The sequence below is a fragment of the Somniosus microcephalus genome, chromosome 9 (genome assembly GCF_052327205.1).
Source record: "Somniosus microcephalus isolate GS21.2 chromosome 9, FLI_Smic_1.0, whole genome shotgun sequence".
NCBI classification, from domain to species: domain Eukaryota; kingdom Metazoa; phylum Chordata; class Chondrichthyes; order Squaliformes; family Somniosidae; genus Somniosus; species Somniosus microcephalus.
In genome coordinates this window covers 142836642-142853785 of record NC_140995.1, presented here as the reverse complement: position 1 = coordinate 142853785, position 17144 = coordinate 142836642, and the positions used below count along the sequence as shown (strand labels likewise).

The following is a 17144-nucleotide window of genomic DNA, read 5'->3' as shown; positions in this document are numbered from 1 at the left end:
CCGAAAAGGGACAACCTACACCACCACTCTATACATCTAACGATGAAGTAGAGATACCCATATCTACCTCCGATCCGGTGATACTGGAACCCGATGAACCCGACACTGGCATTCAAGCCGAATCAGCCTTGCCAGAAGAACCTACTACACCACCAGAAACCACTACACCCCCGAGGCGTTATCCGGACCGAGTCAGGAAGCCTCCTGAGAGACTAACTTATAATTAATTAATTACAGCAATGTATATTATTTTGCATATAACATGTAATTAATAATTACTTAAAATATGATGTACTGGTTAGCTAAAAGGGGAGGAATTGTGGTGTATGTGCCTTTAAGAGCCCCAGGTGTGCGTAATGCCGGTAATTGCCACTTGGGCTATATAAGCCTGTGTATTGTGTATATCCTTTAGAAACCCCCCCCCCCCACCCCCCAGACTTTGCTTAGTAAATACCTATGAACCAACTCCTGTCTTCAGTGTCTTTATCAACACACGGACACTACACAGGTAAATCCATCACAGGAGATTTGGAGGGTGAGGTTGAGGAGAGTGCACTGGGTGATGCAGAGCATGAGGTAGCAGGAGTCTGCTGCCTGGAGAGCCAGCTTGTGTCCTTCTTCAGATGATGATAATATGGATCCAGTCCTCAGGAGATCTTTTAAAATAAGGATGCTATTTAACCACAAAGATTGCAGTATCATCGGAGACTGCAAAGCAACCTTCAGCAGATAATGGATAGTGTGGAGAAGTTCACTTCTACATAATGCAGAATTCCCAGAGACAGGGAACCAGGAAGTGAAGAAGTTGCTTTTATCCGGACTTTTTAAAAATGTTAAGAGAGCCAAACAAAGATTGGGCTCTCACATGGAGAAAAGGTAATCCTGAAATAAATATGAACAAACTTTAAAAAAATATTACTTTTTTTTCCCAACTTTCTTAAAAATTATACTATTTATCATAATGGAGAAATTTGACACTCCGCACAATTAAAATTATTTTTTCAGGGCCATAACGTTTGTTTAGCAGTCAATATGCTGTTAAAATGCCAGTTACATCTAATCCAACAAGGCCTAACTTTTAATGGGGTATTTAACAGTGATATTACCGCGGAAAAGCCCAAGTTTGTCAGTTTCATTGATTTAATTGATTACACTGATTGCCAGCTAAGGTGGGGAGGGAGGGGCAAAGTGCAGCCAGTGTTGGAGCAGTGAATGACTGACCGCAACTTCAGGATTTCTGTGTTTAGATGCGCACGCGCTACATCCTGAAGCTGCGGTCAGTTTCAAAGGGGTAATAACCGCAAACGTTTTCATTTCACTGTTATTATCCACCGCAAATTCCTTTCGGGTCTATTGTCACCCAGACCAGTGGACATCGTGAGGCTGTACCCAGTAGTAGTGGCATATGTGGAATGACATTGGTTGGAAGGGTAATGGTGGGTCAGTCCAATCCTCTACTGTAACGCGACATGTTTGCATCCCATTTCTCCTGCTTATCTTTGTGCTTCATATAGTATAAATAAAGCAGGATTGCATTAGGAATGTCATTGTGCCAATTAGATTAGTAACAAAAAATGCTAAAAATCATGCCACAAACCCTTTTCAGTCATAGATTAGCGTCAGAAAAAAAATACTTTCAAAAGGCGTTTGATAAAGTACCATATAATAGACTTGGGAGCAAAATTGAAGCTGGATTAAAGGGGCAGTGGCTGCGTGGATACAAAATTGGCTAAGGGACAGAAAGCAGAGAGTAGTGGTGAGCGGTTTATTTGTCCACCAGGGGTGGGTGTTGGGACCACTGCTCTTTTTGATATATTAATGACCTGGACTTGGGTATACAGGACATCATTTCAAAATTTGCAGATGACATGAAACTCGCAAATGTAGTAAACAGTAAGGTGGATAATAACAGACTTCAGGAGAGCACATAAATTGTGAAATGGACAGCCACATGGCAGATGAAATTTAACAGAAGTGTGAAGTGATTTATTTTGGTAAGAAGAATGAGGAGAGGTAACTAAATGGTACAATTTTAAAGGGGGTGCAGGAAGAGAGAGACCTGGGGGTATATGTACACAAGGCTTTGAAGGTGGCAGGACAAGTTGAGACGGCTGTTGAAAAGGCATACAGGATCCTTGGTTTTTTAAACATAGGTATAGTGTACATAAGCAAGGAAGTTATGCTAAACCTTTATAAAACACTTTAGGCCCCAGCTGAAGTATTGTGGCCAATTTTGGGCACCACACTTTAAGAAGGATGTCAAGGCCTTAAGAGAGGGTGCAGTGGATATTTACTAGAATGGTACCAGGGATGAAAGACTTCAGTTACGTGGCGAGACTAGAGAAATTAGAGTTGTTCTCCTCAGAGCAGAGAAGGTTAAGGGGAGATTTGATAGGTGCTCAAAATCATGAAGAGTTTTGATATAGAGTAAATAAGGAGAAACTGTTTCCAGTGGTAGAAGGGTCAGTAACCAGAGGACAGAGATTTAAAGTAATTGGCAAAAGAACCAGAGGCGACATGAGGGGGAAAAAAAATTACACAGCGAGTTGTTATGATCTGAAATGCACTCCCTTAAAGGGTGTACAAGATGGCTCCTGGACTGGCAGCTCCCTAGGGAGCTCCTTTGCCAGCCGTTGCCATCCTTTGCTCTTACCCCGCCCCCCCCACCCCAGTCTCCTCTCGTCTGCTGTTTAAGTTCCCCTGGCTCTAATAGTGGGTGCATTTTATCCCGAACTGCAAGTTCAAGCTGCAAGGTTAAAGTTACCCGAGCTCACTGCCCATCCCCCGACCATGCCTGTTCTTTGTTCTCAGTCAGCACTGGCTCTTCACTTAAACTTAGCTCCCAAATTCCCAGACCTCTCTGCCATCAAGACTACGCTTCTCCACTGGACTGATAATCTAGTGACTAGTGGATTGCGAGTGGAGCTTGGGGCCAGGGATCACGAAAATGTCCCGTGAGAGACAACATCATTCATGTCCGAGGCCGGGACCCAGGAGCGAGGACGAGCCCAGCAGCGCGGTCAAGGCCTAGCAGTGGCGCAGCGTGGACCAGCAGCGGGGTCGGGGCCCAGGGAAGGTGCGGCACGGGCCAACAGCGGGGTCGGGTCCCAGGGGAGGTGCAGCACGGGCCAACAGCGAGGTCAAGGCCCAGGGAAGGTGCGGCACGGGCCAACAGCAGGGTTGGGGCCCAGGGAAGGTGCGGCACGGGCCAACAGCGAGGTCGGGAGGACCACAATGCATCCTACGAAACCCAGGCAGAGAGGACCTGTGGGAAGGAGAGAGGAGGACAGTACCATTATGTTTGTGTGTGTGTGCTAGGCCATTGTAGTAGAGCCTGGTCTCCAATCGTCTTGGATCCTCTTGCCATTGGACCAAGACCTTGCTCTGTCAAGCCCGTGTAGTAGCTTGTGTGCAACGGCCACCCCACGTTAAAAGAATTCACGCACAGGCATCTTCCACCCTTTAAAATGAAGTTCGGGACCTGGAACGTCAGGACCTTCATGGACAACCCCAACAGTGACAGACCAGAGCGCCATACTGCTATCGTTGCCCGGGAGCTCAGATGTTTCAAAATTGACATCGTCGCCCTAAGTGAGACCCGGCAGGCAGGAGAAGGCCAACTCAAGGAGCAAGGCGGTGGCTACACCTTCTTCTGGAAAGGCAAACCTGAAGAAGAACGCCGCCTCCATGGGGTAGGTTTCGCCATAAAAAATGAACTAGTTGGGCGTCTCAGAGACTCCCCTAGCAGTATAAACGAGCGCCTCATGACTCTTCGTCTCACCCTAGCCCGGAACCAGTGCGCTACGGTCATCAGTGCGTACGCCCCAACACTGGAAGCCACAGACGAGACCAAAGAGGAATTCTACTCCAGCCTCGAACAATCCCTGTCCCGAGTCCCAATGGGTGACAAGCTGATCCTCCTTGGTGACTTTAACACCAGAGTTGGAAAGGACACAGACCTCTGGGGAGGTGTGATCGGCAGAGAGGGGGTTGGAAAAGCCAACTCTAACAGTACCCTCTTCCTGTTGAAATGCTTAGAACATGGCCTTGTCATAACCAACACCTTGTTCCGTCAGAGACAAGTACAAGGCTTTATGGCAGCACCCTCGCTCCAAGCACTGGCATCTTCTGGACTACGTCATTGTCCGAGCGAGGGACCACAAGGTCATCCGCATCACCCGCGCCATGACAGGAGCGGACGACTGCCGGACGAACCACCGCCTAATCCGTTCTGTCATCTCCATCAATGTAGCCCCAAAACAGCGGCGGCAACAGAAACAATGCCGCAGGGAAATCAACGCTGGAGCACTCAAAGACCCCGCTAAGAAGGCCCTATTCAGCCTGCGCCTCACAAACAACCTGACGTCTCCCAGTGATGCAGAGACACAGAGTGCCCACAGCGCCTGATCTGCACTCAAGGCCTCCATAATCAGCACCTGTGAAGAGACGCTCGGTCACTCGACCAGGAAACATCAAGACTGGTTCAATGAGAATGACCAGGAGGTCCAGGAGCTAATAAGCCGCAAGTGCAAGGCATTCCTGATCTGGAAACAGCAACAGAATTCGAGAGCAAGAAAGCAGCTCTACAGACGCCTGAAGGCCGAGGTCTAACAAAAAACTGGTGACCTAAAGAACAGATGGTGGGTGGAGAAAGCACAGGAGATCCAGCAGCTAGCCGACAACCACGACGTGTGTGGATTCTTTAGCGCAGTCAAGACCATCTATGGCCCAAGCATCCAAAGTCCTACCTCACTGTGGGCCAAGAACGGAGAGGTACTCATCAAGGACAGAGAGGCAGTCAGTGCCCGCTGGAAGGAGCACTTTGAAGATCTCTTTAATCGAGACTCTGTCTTCGACGCGAGTGTCCTCAACTCAATCCCGCAGCATGCTACCCGCCACCATCTCGGCACAACCTCAGCCCGGCATGAGGTTAAAAAGGCCATCCGACAACTGAAGAACAAGGCCTCAGGAGCAGATGGAATCCCCGCCGAGGCACTAAAGCATGGCGGAGAAGTGTGGCGACCAGAAATGCACACAGTATTCCAGCTGTGGCCTAACTAGCGTTTTGTACAGCTCCATCATAGCCTCCCTGCTCTTATATTCTATGCCTCGGCTAATGAAGGCATATGCCTTTTTAACCACCTTATCTACCTGTCCTGCTGCCTTCAGGGATCTAAGTACATGCACACCAAGATCCCTCTGATCCTCTGTCCTTCCTAGGGTCCTACCATTCATTGTGTATTCCCTTGCCTTGTTAGTCCTCCCAAAATGCATCACCTCACACTTTTCAGGGTTAAAATCCATTTGCCACTGTTCTGCCCATCTGACCAACCCGTCTATATCATCCTGTAGCCTGAGGCTTCCCTCCTCGCTATTTACCACCCCAACAATTTTCGTGTCATCTGCGAACTTACTGATCATACCTCCTACATTCATATCTAAATCATTAATGTACACTACAAACAGCAAAGGACCCAGCACTGATCCTTGTGGTACACCACTGGATACAGGCTTCCAGTCACAAAAACAACCTTCAACCATTACCCTCTGCCTCCTGCGACTAAGCCAATTTTGGATCCAATGTGCCAAGTTGCCCTGGATCCCATGGGCTCTTACCTTCCTGACCAGTCTCCCATGCGGGACTTTGTCAAAAGCCTTACTGAAGTCCATGTAGACTACATCAACTGCACTACCCTCATCCACATACCTAGTCAACCCCTCGAAAAATTCAATCAAATTGGTCAGAAATTATCTCCCCCTGACAAAGCCATGCTAATTATCTTTGATTAATCCTTGCCTCTCCAAGTGGAGGCTAATTCTGTCCCTCAGAATTTTTTCCAATAATTTCCCTACCACTGATGTTAGGCTCACTGGCCTGTAATTCTCTGGTTTATCCCTACTACCCTTCTTGAATAATGGTACTACGTTAGCTGTTCTCCAGTCCTCTGGCACCTCCCCTGTGGCCAAAGAGGTTCTGAAAATGTGTGTCAGAACCCCTACAATCTCCTCCCTTGCCTCACAGAGCAGCCTGGGATACATCTCGTCTGGGAATGGGGATTTGTCCACTTTTAAGCCTGCTAAAACCGCTAGTACCTCCTCCCTCTCAATACTAATTTGTTCAAGTATATCACAATCCCCCGGACTGATTTCGATGCCTACATCGTCTTTCTCCATAGTGAACACAGATGCAAAATATTCATTTAAAACCTCACCTATATCTTCCAGCTTTACACACAGATTGCCACTTTGGTCCCTAATGAGCCCTACTCTTTCCCTGGTTATCCTCTTGCCCTTAATATTCTTATAAAACACCTTGGGATTTTCCTTTATTTTGCCCGCCAGTGTTTTTTCATGCCCCCTCTTCGCTCTCCTAATTTCTTTTTTTAAGTACCCCCCTGCACTTTCTATACTCCTCTAGGGCTTCCACTGTTTTTAGTCCTTTGTATCTGCCAAAAGCCTCCCTTTTTTTCCTAATCCATTCTCGTATATCCCTTGACATCCAGGGTTCCCTGGGCTTGTTGGTCCCAGCCTTGACCTTTACGGGAACATGTTGCCGTTGTACTCTCTCTATTTCCTTTCTGAAAGACTCCCACTGCTCTGATGTGGATTTTCCTACAAGTAGCTGATCCCAGTCCACTTTGGCCAGATCCTGCCTTGTCATATAAAAATCGGCCTTCCCCCAATTTAGAACCTTTATTTCCGGTCCATATTTGTCCTTTTCCATGACTACCTTAAATCTCACCAAATTATGGTCACTGTCACCAAAATGTTCTCCTACTAACACTTCTACCACTTGCCCGGCTATATTCCCTAGAATTAGGTCCAGTACTGCCCCCTCTCTTTTAGGACTATCTACATGCTGGCTCAAAAAGCTCTCCTGGATGCACTTTAAGAATTCCACACCCTCTAAGCCTTTCACACTCTGACTATCCCAGTTAATATTGGGGAAGTTGAAATCCCCTACTATTATTACCCTATTATTTCTGCACATCTCTGAGATTTGCCTACATATCTGTTCCTCTATCTCCCCCTGACTGTTTGGGGGCCTGTAGTACACTCCCAGCAAAGTGCTTGCCCCCTTTTTGTTTTTAAAGTTCTACCCATATAGCCTCATTAGAGGAACCTGCAAAGATATCATCCCTCCTTACAGCAGTAATTGACTCCTTGGTTAATATTGCGACACCCCCTCCTCTTTTACACCACCCTCTGTCTCGCCTGAAGATTCTATACCCCGGAATATTGAGCTGCCAGCCCTGCCCCGCCCTCAACCATGTCTCTGTGATAGCAACAATGTCATACTCCCATGTGTTCATCAACACCTTCAATTCATCTGCCTTACTCGCAAGACTCCTTGCATTAAAATAAGTGCCATCCAGCCTTGCCATACTCCCTTGTGCCGTCACATATTTGCTCTGCCTTCCAGGCGGACTTGTTTTTTCCTCTATATTTGGCTGTGCATCACCCCCTACTATAGCTCCACTCCGTATCCCATCCCCCTGCCAAGTTAGTTTAAATCCCCCCCAACAGAACTAGCAAACCTCCCCGCAAGGATGTTGGTCCCGTTCAGGTTCAGGTGCAACCCGTCTGACTTGTACCGGTCCCACCTTCCCCAGAAGCAGACCCAGTGATCCAGGAAACTAAAGCCCTCCCTCCTGCACCAACTCTTTAGCCACGCATTCATCTGCTCTATCTTCCTATTCCTATACTCACCAGCACATGGCACCGGGAGTAATCCAGAGATTACAATCTTTGAGGTCCTGCTTTTTAATCTGCTACCTAGCTCCCTAAATTCTTGTTGCAGGACCTCATCCCTCTTTCTACCCATGTCGTTGGTACCAATCTGAACCACAACCGCTGACTGTTCGCCCTCCCCCTTCAGAATGCCACACAGTACTGCCCCCCGATTACCAAAATCCACGACAAGGCCTTGTACAATGTGGACCACTTTCCATACCTCGGGAGCCTACTGTCAACAAGGGCAGACGTTGAAGATGAAGTCCAACACCGCCTTCAGTGTGCCAGTGCAGCCTTCAATCACCTGAGGAAGAGAGTGTTTGAAGACCAGGACCTCAAACCCGGTACCAAGCTCATGGTCTACAGAGCAGTAGTGATACCCGCCCTGCTGTATGCCTCAAAGGCATTGACCATGTACAGCAGGTATCTCAAAGCACTGGAGAGGTACCACCAATGCTGCCTCCACAAGATCCTGCAAATCCATTGGCAGGATAGGCGCACCAACGTCAGTGTTCTCGCTCAGGCCAACATCCCCAGCATCGAAGCTTTGACCACGCTCGATCAGCTCCGATGGACGGGTCACATCGTCCGCATGCCCGATACGAGACTCCCAAAACAAGCGCTCTACTCGGAGCTCCGGCACGGCAAGAGAGCCCCAGGTGGGCAGAGGAAACGCTTCAAGGACACCCTCAAAGCCTCCTTGAAAAAGTGTAACATCCCCACTGACACCTGGGAATCCCTGGCCCAAGACCGCACAAAGTGGAGGAGAAGCATCTGGGAAGGCGCTGAACACCTCGAGTCTCTTCGCCGGGAGCAAGCAGAAGCCAAGTGCAAGCAGCGTAAGGAGCGCACATCAACCCAAGCACCCCACCCACGCACCCCTTCAACCGCCGTCTGCCCCACCTGTGACAGAGACTGTAGGTCCCGCATTGGACTCATCAGTCACCTGAGAACTCATTTTTAATGTGGAAGCAAGTCATCCTCGGTTCTGAGGGACTGCCTAAGAAGATGGAAGCAGATTCAGTAATAACTTTTAAAAGGGAATTGGATAAATAATTGAAGGAGGAAAATTTGCAGGGCTAAGAGGAAAGAGCGGGGGAGTGGGACTAATGGGATAGCTCTTTCAAAGAGCCGGAACAGGCATGATGGGCCGAATGGCTTCCTTCTGTGCTGCATCTTTCTGTGATAAAGAGACAAAAAATTCAGACTCTAACTTTACTGTTTGAATGTCTATCCTAAATACCAGATGAGCTCACTGATTAATTAGCAGGGGCTTTCCAATTACAAGAGGAACTAATTTGTTTAATGGTGAAAATATTGAAACAATGAACCAAGAGATTTAACTTCTATATCAAATTGTTCGACAGGCTTGCATATTGCAACAATCTCCCTCTTTAACTGAATTGATGAAAAAAGTATTGTTTGATTTGTTCAGTAAATTCCTTGGAACTATGGCCTATGTTTGCACTAGGTGAGTGACCTCTGGCCACTTACAACCCGGGAGTGGGCCTTTGGTGTAGCGGTAGCATCCCCGCCACTGGGCCAGAAGGCGTAGGGTTTCGAACCCCGCTCCAGACAGTCCCGGCAAGTGGAGTCGGAGCTCCGGCTCTAAATTCTGGGTTGACATCCAGCGGGATACTTGCGTCCGTGGGTGTGGGTGGCCCCCCCCCCCACGTATGGGTTGTGGGAGCCCGTAAAACCCTCCCGCCATAGGACTAACCACCCTAATGGCTGGTACGAAGATGGTTATGGTCACGGAAGGAGCGTTAATCGCGGCCAGAAATCCTTCCACCACTTCATACAGTTCCCCAAAGGGAACAGTATGAAGACACGTACGACGACTTACAACCCACTTGGGGGAAGAGGTGATGAAGGGTTAAGGTTAAGTTGAGTCACATTGGTGCAAAGGGAAGATAGGTAGGCCCCACAGCGGCGACGGACCTGGGTGGAGCCAGAGCCTGAGGATACAAAGAGGCGGCGAGGCGCAGGTAGGCTTACCAATCTCCGAGCTCAGAGGGAGAGAGAGAAGTAAAAAGTAATCGAAGTGTGACATTACCAGAAAGCAGGTAAGTGATTGGTTGGTGAGTATTTCTCTCTTTCTCCTTTTTTCCAAACTTAAATTTTGTGGTTTATAGTTTATAGAGTGTCGTGGTGTAGCGGGGACTGCTGGTAAACCAGGGCCCTTAAGTATATCATTTAATTGAAGTGTAATTGGTGTGACTTATTCAATTAAATTTAAATTAATTAAAGGGTAAGTCATGGCAGGAAAGCTCGGCCCCTTCTGCGCTGTGTGGGAAATCAGGGACACTTCCCGTGTCCCTGACGACCATGTGTGCGGGAAGTGTATCCAGCTGCAGCTACTGACAGACCGCACTGCGGCGCTGGAGCTGCGAGTGGATACATACTGGAGCATTTGCGATGCTGAGGAGGTCGTGGATAACACGTTTAGTGAGTTGGTCACACCGCAGGTAAAGGCTGCACAGGCAGGAAGAGAATGGGTAACCACCAGGTAGAGTAGTAGGCGCAGGCAGGTAGTGCAGGGGTCCCCTGTGGCTATGCCCCTCTCAAACAGATATACCGCTTTGGATATTGGTGAGGGAGATGGCTTATCAGAGGAAGGCAGCAGCAGCCAACTTCCTGGCACCGTGGGTGGTTCTGCTGCACAGGACGGGAGGAAAAAGAGTGGGAGAGCTATAGTAATAGGGGATTCTATTGTAAGGGGAATAGATAGGTGTTTCTGCGGCCACAAACGAGACTCCAGGATGGTATGTTGCCTCCCTGGTGCAAGGGTCAAGGATGTCTCACAACGGCTGCAGAACATTTTGGAAGGGGAGGGTGAACAGCCAGTTGTCGTGGTGCATATAGGTACCAACGATATAGGTAAAAAATGGGATGAGGTCCTAAAAGCTGAATATAGGGAGTTAGGAGGTAAATTAAAAAATAGGACCTCAAAGGTAGTAATCTCAGGATTGCTACCAGTGCCATGCTAGTCAGAGTAGAAATAGAAGGATATTTCAGGTGAATACGTGGCTAGAGGAATGGTGCAAGGGGGAGGGATTCAAATTCCTGGGACACTGGAACCGGTTCTGGGGGAGGTGGGACCAGTACAAACCGGATGGTTTGCACCTGGGCAGGACCGGGACCGATGTCCTAGGGGGAGTGTTTGCTAGTGCTCTGGGGGAGGGTTTAAACTAAAATGGCAGGGGGTTGGGAACCTGAGCAGGGAGACAGAGGAAAGGGAAACAAGGATAGAAGCAAAAGAAAGGAAGGAGAAAAACAAAGGTGGCAGTCAGAGAAATCAAGGGTTTAAATCAAACATGGCCACAGTCAATAATAATTCTAAAAGGTGTAAGAGTGTTACAAAAACAAGCCTGAAGGCCTTGTGTCTTAATGCGAGGAGCATTCGTAATAAGGTGGATGAATTAGCTGCACAAGTAGAGGTAAACGGATATGATATGATTGGGATTACGGAAACATGGCTCCAGGGTGACCAAGGCTGGGAACTCAACATCCAGGGGTATGCAATATTCAGGAAAGGTTGGCAAAAAGGAAAAGGAGGTGGGGTAGCATTGCTGGTTAAAGAGGGGATTAACACAATTGAAAGGAAGGATATTAGCTCTGATGATGTGGAATCTGTATGGGTAGAACTGAGAAATACCAAGGGGCAGAAAACGTTAGTGGGTGTGGTATACAGACCTCCAAACAGTAATGCGGAGGTTGGGGATGGCATTAAACGGGAAATTAGAGACGCGTGCAATAAGGGCACAGCAGTTATCATGGGTGACTTTAATCTACATAAAGATTGGGCTAACCAAATTAGTAACAATACTGTGGAGGCGGAATTCCTGGAGTGTATACGAGATGGTTTTCTGGACCAATATGTCAAGGAACCAACTAGAGATCAGGCCATCTTAGACTGGGTATTATGTAATGAGAGGATTAATTAGCAATCTTGTTGTGCGAGGCCCCTTGGGTCGGAGCGATCATAATATGATCAAATTCTTCATTAAGATGGAGAGTGAAGTAGTTGACTCAGAGACTAGGGTCCTGAATTTAAATAAAGGAAACTACGATGGTATGAGGCGCAAGTTGGGTAGAATTGATTGGGGAATGTTACTCAAAAAGTTCACGGTGGCTAGGCAATGGCAAACATTCAAAGATCGCATGGATGAACTACAGAATTTGTTCATCCCTGTTTGGCATAAAAATAAAACAAAAAAGGTGACTCAACCGTGGCTAACAAGGGAAATTAGGGATAGCATTAGATCCAAGAAGACATATAAATTGTCCAGAAAAAGCAGTAAACGTGAGGATTGGGAGCAGTTTAGGATTCAGCAAAGGAGGACAAACGTATTAATTAAGAGGGGGAAAATAGGTTATGAGAGTAAGCTTGCAGTGAACATAAAAACTGACTTTAAAAGCTTTTATAGGTATGTGAAGAGAAAAAGATTGGTGAAGTCAAGCATAGGTCCCTTGCAGTCAGAGTCAGGGGAATTTATAATGGGGAACAAAGAAATGGCAGACCAATTAAATACATACTTTGGTTCTGTCTTCATAAAGGAGGACACAAATAACCTCCCAGAGATGTCAGGGAACATAGGGTTTAATGAGAGGGAGGAACTAAAAGAAATCAGTATTTGTAGGGAAATGGTGTTAGGGAAATTGACCAGATTAAAGGCCGATAAATCCCCAGGGCCTGATGATCTACATCCTAGGGTACTTAAGGAAGTGGCCCTAGAAATAGTAGATGCATTGCTGATCATCTTCCAAAATTTGATCGACTCTGGAACAGTTCCCATGGATTGGAGGGTAGCTAATGTTACCCCACTATTCAAAAAAGGTGGTAGAGAGAAAACGGGGAATTATAGACCGGTAAGCCTGACATCGGTAGTGGGGAAAATGCTAGAGTCCATTATAAAAGATGTAATAGCAGAGCACTTGGAAAAGTGACAGGATCGGACAAAGTCAACATGGATTTACAAAAGGTAAATCGTGCTTGACTAATCTACTGGAATCTTTTGAGGATGTAACTGGTAGAATAGATAAGGGAGAACCAGTGGATGTGGTGTATTTGGACTTTCAGAAGGCTTTCGATAAGGTCCCGCATAAAAGGTTAGCATGTAAAGTTAAGGCACATGGGATTGCGGGGCAAGGTACTGACTTGGATAAAGCACTGGTTGGCAGACAGGAAGCAAAGAGTTGGAATAAACGGCTCTTTTTCCGAGTGGCAGGCAGTGACTAGTGGGGTACCGCAGGGATCGGTCCTAGGACCCCAGCTATTCACAATATATATAAATAAATGATCTACACGAGGGAACTAGATGTAATATCTCCAAGTTTGCAGACGACACAAAGCTGGGTGGGCGTGTGTGCTGTGAGGAGGATACTGAGAAACTCTAGTATGATTTGGACAGGTTGGGTGACTGGGCAGAAGCATGGCAGATGCAGTATAATGTGGATAAATGCGAGGTTATCCACTTTGGTGGCAAAAACAGGAAGGCAGATTATTATCTGAACAGCAATAGATTAGGAGAAGGGGAAGTGCAACGAGACCTGGGTGTCCTTGTACACCAGTCGCTGAAGGTAAGCATGTAGGTGCAACAGGCGGTTAAGAAGGCAAATGGTATGTTGGCCTTCGTATCAAGAGGATTCAAGTACAAGAACAAAGATGTCTTGCTGCAGTTGTACAGGGCCTTGGTGAGACCACATCTTGAGTACTGTGTGCAGTTTTGGTCACCTTATCTGAGGAAGGATGTTCTTGCCATGGAGGGAGTGCAGCGAAGATTCACCAGACTGATACCTGGGATGGCAGGAATGACGGATGAGGAGAGATTGGGTCGATTGGGCTTATACCCGCTGGAGTTTAGAAGAATGAGAGGGGATCGCATTGAAACTTATAAAATTCTAACAGGACTGGACACACTGGATGCAGGAAGGATGTTCCTGATGGCCAGGGAGTCCGAAACCAGGGGTCACAGTCTAAGGATAAGGGGTAAGCCATTTAGGACAGAGATGAGGAGGAATTTCTTCACCCAGAGTGGTGAACCTGTGGAATTCTCTGCCACAGAAGGCAGTGGAGGCCAATTCATTAAATATATTCAAGGAGTTGGATATATTTCTCAAGGCTAAAGGGATCAAGGCAGGGACAGGGTACTGAATTTGGATGATCAGCCATGATCTCATTGAATGGCAGAACAGGCTCGAGGGGCCGAATGGCCTACTCCTGCTCCTAACTTTTATGTTTCTACACTGAAGTTGAGGGGTTGTTAAAAGATTAAGTAGTAGTGTTTGTGATAGGAACAAGTGGTGCTAGGAAGATAAATGGATAGTGGAAGGAAGCTGCTGAGGGCCGTATTTTCTCTGCAACCATCACCCAACTGGCTCAACAAAAGCAAAATACTGCAGATGCTGGAAATCTGAAATAAAAACAGAAAATGCTGGAAATACTCAGCAGGTCAGGCAGCAACGGTGAAGAGAGAAACCTAACTGGCTCGTTTACTTTCAGGTAGGGAGATAGAAGGTGTGGCAGCTAAAGAAAAAGAGAGAGAAAAGCAGAGTTAAGAGGTGAGAAGCATCAGATGTAGGAAACAGATAGATAGAAGCAGACAAGGCAGAAGAGGAGAGATTGAATCAGTAACACTGAAATAGGATATGATTCACTATATTCTCCAATTTACGCTTGCAATGCCTACATCAGAATGCTGTTCATAGACTACAGCTCAGCATTCAACACTATCGTCCCCAACAAGCTGGCCACCAAACTCCACACTCTTGGCCTGAACACTTCCCTCTGCAACTGGACCCTGGACTTCCTAACAGACCCCAGTCTGTCAAATTAGGTAACCACACCTCCCCCCCCCCTGACCCTGAACACGGGGGCCCCACAAGGATGTGTGCTGAGCCCCCTCCTCTACTCCCTCTTCACCCACGACTGTGTGGCTGTTCATGGTTCCAACACCATCATCAAGTTTGCGGATGATACCACGGTAGTAGGCCAGATCACCAACAACGATGAATCAGCCTACAGGGAGGAGGTCCAGCATCTCGTGAAGTGGTGCGCCGATAACAACCTGGCCCTTAACATCAAGAAAACCAAAGAAATCATTGGCCCAATAATTCCTGTCACAACGCGTGAGTAAGGACGGGGTACTCATGCGTGTGCCAGGAGGAATTGTCGGTTTTCAGCATGCACAGCGCATGCGCTGAAAACCGGCATTTCTTGTCCTCTGACCCAAGGGGTTAAGAGGCTGAACGCATGCGCGGTATCGGGCAGCGCGTGCGACTTGAATTTCCTGTATTTTTACAGATTTGCGCATGTGTAAAGGCCTCCGGTTTTTACGCGTGGAAAAACCAGACGTAAGTACTTAGTTTTACAGGTAATTGGTCTTTTAGTACAATTTAGAATTTTTTTTTCCACAGGTTTATTATTTTTAATGAATCTACAGTAAGGTAAGTTTAGTTTTAGACCCTATTTTTTAAAAATTTATTTTTTTCAAAAATTTGATTAATTATTTAAAATAGTTTTTTAAAGTTATTCATAGTTAATTTAATTATTGGGATGCTTTTTAAAATTTTATTTAAAGTTTAAGTAGTGTTTTGGGGTGCAGTACTTTTCATGAGTTTGACAGTCTTTACTATCAAACTTATGAATGAAGTTTCCCCTCCCCTGATTGGCTGAACAGTGCTCACCTGATCCCAGCCGGCACATCGCACTAACTACGCCGCTGGGTCAGGTTAGCACAGCGCGCCGACATCAGAACCGGGCCACTGACAGGAAATCCACTGCGGGCCAGATTTTAGATGTCGGCGCGCAGGGTGAGCGCACATCGGGGGCTTGCACGCGCGGCAAGCCCCCGACAGGAATTACTGGGCCATTGTGGACTTCAGGAAGTCTAAAGGCGGAAGTCACCCCCCCCATCCACATCAATGGGGCTGTGGTGGAAAGGGTGGACTGCTTTAAGTTCCTCGGAGTCCACATCACGGAAGACCTCTCCTGGTCCCTCAATACCTCCTCGCTGGTGAAGAAGGCCCAGCAGCGCCTATATTTCCTAAGGAGACTGAAGGGATGTAACCTGTCACCCCTGATCCTCTCTAACTTTTACCGCTGCACAATAGAGAGCATCCTGACGAACTGTATCACAGTATGGTATGGCAGCTGTAGCCACTATGACCGGAAAGCCCTGCAGCGGGTAGTCAAAACTGCCCAACGCATTACCGGCACCCGGCTACCGACTACATAGAGCACATATATCAGAAACGCTATTTACGGAGGTCACGGACCATCATCAAAGACCCTACCCACCCCAGCCACAGTCTGTTCACCCTCCTGCCATCTGGGAGACGCTACAGATGCATTCGCACCCGTACGACCAGATTTAGGAACAGCTTCTTTCCCAGGGCTATCATCCTACTGAACTCCACAAATAAACTCTAAAGCCTGCACATCTGCCAATGCACTTTATTATGGTTATGTTTATGTTAATGTATTACAAGCCAAATGAATGTTGAATGTTTAAATGTCTTAATCTAAATGTACACTCTCGGGAGCCGCATTTCGTTGTACTGCACTTGTGCACTAACAATGACAATAAAGTTGATTATTATTATTATGGAATACACACAAAATGATAACTGTCAGCACAAACTGTATATAGTGGAATGGACAGTGTTAGAATTCTTAACAAAACTACTAGCAAAATTAATTTGGTCAAAACCCTAAAGCAAGCTCACGAATTAATGCATCATTCTACTAGGCTTTACAGGAAATCTGATTTAAAAAACGCCATACCTTGGCTTTCGCTGTTGCGATGTTCTGCTGAATCCAACCTCCCCACCACCTACCAAGGGAATCAGTAGAGGTTAATTCAATCTTTTAATAAAATGGCGCTGCCTCACGTCGCTTTCAATTTATAAACTATTTTCAAGTAGATATTTACCTATCCGCCATTCTGGAGGTATTATATCCCCGACGTTACAACCGTGGTATGACATCAGTTTGGACCAAAACAAAGCTTGCGGTCAGAAAGTTCGCGCTGCGATCTGGAGGCTGCGCGATCAGAACACGGCATCATTGCCACCGTGGCAAAAATCAAGGGAAAGGAAGCAAATACTGGGCTTTACCTGACTGAGAGCAAATTTACTGGAGCTCCTAACTCATTGATTATCAGCTTATCGGTGGGGAGCAGCTTACACGAAATTGCTGGAATGTATTCTAATTAACATAAATGAAATTGTGCATGAATTATCATTAAAAAAAGTTAGCATAGAAAGATATAAAATCAGTTGCTGGATCATTAAAAACTAGCACTGCTGACTGAGGTGGGCGAAGAGGCGCCGCGCGTGCCCCGGGCTCACACTCAGGTCACGTGCTGGGAATCCCCGCACATCAACAATGTCGCGGCTCCGCCCCC

General features: G+C 46.9%; 1 pseudogene across 1 annotated transcript in view; it reads right to left on the bottom strand.

The window, feature by feature from the left end:
- Positions 1-17121, bottom strand: part of LOC147112744 (BSD domain-containing protein 1-like) — a 73603-nt pseudogene extending 56482 nt beyond the window's left edge. The window contains exons 1-2 of the transcript XR_015079564.1: positions 16671-17121; positions 16523-16571 (exon numbers count right to left, since the gene is read on the bottom strand). The product of XR_015079564.1 is annotated as a BSD domain-containing protein 1-like (transcript). The remainder of the gene's footprint in view (positions 1-16522; positions 16572-16670) is intronic.
- Positions 17122-17144: the final 23 nt, after the last annotated feature.